General features: G+C 48.8%; 1 protein-coding gene across 2 annotated transcripts in view; it reads right to left on the bottom strand.

Moving 5' to 3' along the window:
* The window catches only part of LOC103620516 (syntaxin-binding protein 4), a 56,457-nt gene that overhangs the window by 39,342 nt on the left and 11,770 nt on the right, over nt 1-5,345 (bottom strand). The gene's annotated exons all lie outside the window — the stretch shown is intronic.

Raw genomic sequence — 5,345 nt, 5'->3', positions numbered from 1 at the left:
ATCCGTTAAAGGGATGGGGGGGAAAAAAAGGGAAAAAAAAAAAGGGGAGGTCGGAGGGCATCACGTGGTGTCCCCGTATGCATGTTAATTCCACCCAACATTAACACAGATCGGCTCAAAACATCTCCAACTTTAGATTAAAGCTTACGCAAGCCGGAGCCAGCGCGACCCATCCCAGCGCCTTCCCAAAGCGGCGGGGCCGGAGCTCGGCCAGCCCCGAGCAGGGCTGGCCCCACACCCTCATCCTCAGCACAACGCGGGAATTACTGGGATGCATCGCTGGGAATGGCCCCTCCAGGGATGAAGGGCAGGGCTCGGTGTGGGACGTGTGCTGTCGCCGTCCCTAAAGGATTAAAATCCGTAGCGAAGCTTTGGAAGCAGTAACAGGCTGCAGCACTCAGGGGGCTTAGGGCTGATGTGGATTTTTGTTTTCTTTTAGCATCTTTTCCAGCCCACAGTATTTCCTTCTTCGTGCAGAGCGAGTTTAGTTGTTCCCCTGTCTGCTGGGAGGTCAGAAGCCTGAACTGCCTTTGAACAGCCTCTTCCATCCCTGTCTTGGTGCACATCAGCCAGCTGGAGAAGCAGCAGGACCCCTGTCTTGTAGGATGGGGGATGGAGGGGTGAAAAAAGATTATCCAAGGTTTTCCAGTGAATGGGAATGAACCTGGAACAACCCACCTCAGGGCTTGGCAGGAGCAGAGCTGCGATCTTGGGGGAAAAGATCTGGTGACCTTTTCTGAGGAGGGAAATATATTCCCCTGCACCTGCAGGAAGACACGGGTCCTGCATCCCAACCAGCTCTGGGGGACATCTAAGGTCACAGGGAAGCTCTTGGCCCTGACTCCATCACCGGTGTCCTCCTCGTGCTGTTCCCACAGCATCTCCGCAGGCTCCTGGCCAGGCCCCATTAGTGGCCCTTGAACTCGTTAGCGGAGCACCGACTGCACCCGCTGTGGACGTGCCTGCCTGGCACTGCAGCTCCTTGCCAAAGCATTCCTTGAGCCCTGTGCTGTTGGATATCGCTGCTCCCATGTGTGAACAACTGATTTTATCAGCAGGAGCTTCCCCCATGGCCTCGTGTGAAGCCTCGCTGGGCAAGTGCAAGGTGCTTCAAAACAATGGCAGATTGGAGAAGTTCTCCTGCATTTTGTCTTTTTTTTTTTTTTAATTGCTTTCATTTGGGGACATTCAGATGACATATAAAATCTGAGTAGATTTCACCTTCAGGTGGCCAAAACTTTCCTAAAAATTAAATTATCTAGCTAAAAAAAATAAAATTTGGATGAGTAATGCCAGCTAGACAAACGTAGATGCATCTGGTGATACGTTGTGCACACCCCAGCACAGCAAGATGTGCCCACACCTGGTTCATGCCCTGGTCAAGGCTTTGGCCAAACCAGTCTAAGTACGAGGGGTGGTACCTGGGGCCATCTCCAAATCTGTTGGATGCTGCAGCCTTCAAGAGCCTCACAAACCTGCCCATCCCCTCAGCAACCCAACAGCAGGGAGATGCTCTTTCTCCTGCCATCCCACAGAAAATGACCAGGACATGGAGAGCCAAAATTAAGGCAGGAGGTTCCGAGACCTGATGACCACCAGCTCTGGCTCTCGGTGACTCGTTCAAGGCCAGCCAGGAGGTTCTGTGGCAGAACACGCACAGAAATTCAACGCTGGGGTGTGGAACCCTCCCTCTGTGCCTGTTCTACAGCAGGAGCTGTTCCACACCAGGGCACAGCTCCCCGTGGGGCAGGAGAGTCCTGGCACCACGCCCAGCTGGGGGTGACCTTTCTGGGCACCCTCACTCAGCAGCCTCCTGCCTCTCACTCCTGAGGAGACATTTCCATCCCACCACCAAAATACCGTGTGCAACCTTCCAAGATCCTTTGGGACTCTGCTAATCCATTGTCACACAATTACTCCCTTGATTCACGGGCCAGGGCCTTGGCTGGAATAAATCAGGGATGCTGAAGGGAAGGGATTGCACAAGCACCGGGGGCAACAGCAACGGGATAAAGCTGAAGCACTGGCACAGGTTTTCCAGAGAAGCTGTAGCTGCCCCAACCCTGGAAATCTCCAAGGCCAGGTTGGACGGGGTCCATCCCTATGACAGGGAGTGGAATGAGATGATCTTTAAGGTCCCTTCCAACCGAAGCCATTCTGTGACTCTTTAAGGTCACTTCTCTGACCAGTTTCAGAGGGGCTGCAGGAAAACTCACTGGAGTCAGGCCAACCCAAAACTTGCAGGGAAATGGGGAAATTTTCCTGCCTGGCACTTCAGTAATTCACCCACCCTGATGTCTGCCTGTCAGGGAACAATTTCCACACTCAGGGTGATGCCATGATGATTTTTTGCCTTTTCTTTTATACCCCTTTTATATACCTTTTTACAGCTTTTTGTACTCTTAGTGGTTTTTAGCCTACATTCTTAGGCTTATTTTGTCAAGCCTAAGGAGAGTAAACATCTTAGAAGCTTCGTAGTTAGGGATCAGTGTGCCCCAGACCCCAAGGTCCTCTCCAGAACACATTCTGGAAACTAAGATAGATCCATTCAGGAGGAGGTTCCTTGGGGAGGGGGGCTCATTCCTCATTGGGGAATCTTTGATAGATCTGCTAATTAGTAAGACCTATAATGATATACCAGATCTTTTGGGGCTGTGCATGGCAGGGTGCATTTCGGTGCATTCCACCTGGACGTGTGCACCTAAAGATCCTTAAATACCAAGGTAAAATCCCTTTTTCCCTTCTAACCGTGTTTGACTCTTGATTTTAAGACCAGGAAAAGGCATCAAGGGTTAAACAGATGTGTTTGGGGCTCAACACCTTCAACATGAAGTCCTTCACCTGCCCAGCCCTGGGATTCCTGGTCCTTCCCACAGGGTGGGATGTTGCAATAAACCACACGCTCGTCCACAAGTTGGTAAAAGAAATGAAAACCAAATCCAAGAGGCCCTCAGGGAAGAGGAGCAGCACTCAGCTTCCAACTTTCTCTCCAAACACTCAGATCCTCAATTCCATCCTCTGAAACAGGCACCGACCCTGGCAAAAGCATCAGAACTGCTGCTGCTCCTGTTCATTAACGCCTCTCTTCTCAGAGGAAGCTTCAACAGAAACAATTCAGAAGATTTCCAGTGGTTTAAAACTTGGAATCGCATTCAGGAAGGATTTATAAGCCCCCTAGGACCTGCCCAAGGGTCCCAGGCCTAGTTTGTATAACCAGTGTTGAAGGCAAACATCCCACTGGCAAAGGGCCTGTGCTGTGTGCTCGAGATCCTCACGGAGCTGGGTCCCAGCTGAGCAACTCCGAGTTAATCCCGGATTCTTATCCCAGGGAACTGCTGGTGAGACTTCAGATTTTTAAATAAATGAGAGAATAGAAGGAGTATGAATCAAGAACAAAGTAACCCCACGGGGCTGGACAGCAGATAAACACATGCTTCACTTGTTTGTCCACTTTTTCATCGACTGCTAGAAAAATGAGTTTAAAACTCATTGAAAAATGATTTTTTTTTCCAATGGAAAAATTATTTTGGCTTGAAAAATATATTTTTAATAGAAGTTGAGTGAAACCGTGTAAGTCAGCTTTACTTAACACTACCATTTATAAGCAGGGATGGGTGAAACTGTAAATGGAATCAAAATAACTCTTGGAGCAGGGGCACAGAGTTCAAAATGCTGACAGCACAAGTCAGGTGCATTTCCAGTACATTTTTCTGAGAGATCATGAAGAGGAAAGTGTGGGAGAGTGAAACTGGGAGCGCTGGGGAGAGGCACAGAAACCAAGAGGAAGCAGTGGAGAAGGTGGTGGTGATGGATTTGGGGTTCGGAAGGAAAAGAGGGGAAGACAATGGCTGAAACGAGTACAACCAATGGTGAAGCTATGAGAAAAAATAACTCAGGCCTGCCCTTGTCCTTCCTACCTGGACAACAAGCAAACAGAGCTGGGGATAAGAGAGGAGTGATGGCTTTAATGTCACTGGGAGTGTTGGCATCACGTGGTTGACATGTCCAGCAGAAAATGCAAAAAATCCCACGGGAAGACCTCAGTCAAGGCTCATCTCTCGTGAAACACGCTTCCATTTGAAACTGAGGGCTCAGTGAGTGCTCCCCCAGCCAAACAGCCCTTCCCAGCCTGGCTGCTCAGGTGGGGTGACCTGGGTAGCCCAAAATGTTCCTGTATTCCATAGCTGTGCCCAAAAATTGTTGTCTTGAGCCAAGACATGGGGTCATCTCCAGGTCATGGTGAGGCTGTACAAGAAATGGAGCCCTCGGTCTCCTCAGTCATTCCAGCCCCAACATCGAGGATAAAGCCAGGAACCGGGAGTGGGGAGCAGCTGAGGCCAGGCATGGCACAAGGATGTATTCTATACGTATTCCAATCTATGTTGTTAGAGTTGCTTCACTTCTGCTTTCTGAATGCTTCTAGGGAATACAATTTTCACTGCCTTTCCTGCAATAGTTCTACAATTAAAATGTTTTCTTGAAATTGTACTGTCTCTACTGTGGTAATTTTTTTTATCATGCAGTCAATGTCTGCTCTTCTCACAAGTTTCCTCTTTATTCCTTGTGTTTTTCACCTCACTCTATTGTAATCCATCAGTTCTGTCTTTCTCCATCCTATTCCATTACTTTAAGCCATTTTTCCTTCTCTCTCACAAGCTATGTGTATAAAACAGCATTTGTCTTATCTATTTCTTACCAAAAAAATATTTGTAGTCTTTCTCTGGAAAAAGATTCCCCATGTCAGGGCATTTTCTTTTGTAATCATTTCTTTTCTCACTCAAGAAAGCCTCACTACATGCATGCAAGGTCTACATGAGGGAAAATTTATGTGAACAAGGTCAGTCAGTCAATGTTTTGTGATATTGTTAAAATTCATATATTTTTGTAGGTTTTAAAATATCTCTTGCACCTCATTTAAGCTATATATTCATGCGCTGAAGAAAACACAGGGAGGTACTCATGTATTAACAAAGCTCATTAGATGTCCTTATGAGAATTTATCACAGGGAAGGGAAGGGAAGGGAAGGGAAGGGAAGGGAAGGGAAGGGAAGGGAAGGCTGTGCTGACAGCAGCATCCCCGAGCCTGCAGGGAGCCTCTGTGCACGGCTGAGCAGAGGAACAGGGTCCAAGTAGGTTTGCGTGGGTGGGAATTAGAGGTGGAAAGATCCTGCCATGGAAGTGAGATCTGTCTGAGGCCTTTCAGCCCCGGAAAGCGGCATTAAGAAGGTTGGAGGTGGCAGGGCTCACCCGAGCAGGGCACTGGGTCACGGTCTCTGCCATCATCCCACCAACTCCAGGAGCGGCAGCGGGAGGCACGGGGTGCCCACGCAGCAGGCAGAACACTG

The sequence above is a fragment of the Corvus brachyrhynchos genome, unplaced genomic scaffold, assembly GCF_000691975.1.
Source record: "Corvus brachyrhynchos isolate BGI_N302 unplaced genomic scaffold, ASM69197v1 scaffold58, whole genome shotgun sequence".
NCBI classification, from domain to species: domain Eukaryota; kingdom Metazoa; phylum Chordata; class Aves; order Passeriformes; family Corvidae; genus Corvus; species Corvus brachyrhynchos.
The sequence above is the reverse complement of the archived record's forward strand: the minus strand, read 5'-3'. Positions and strand labels throughout refer to the sequence as shown.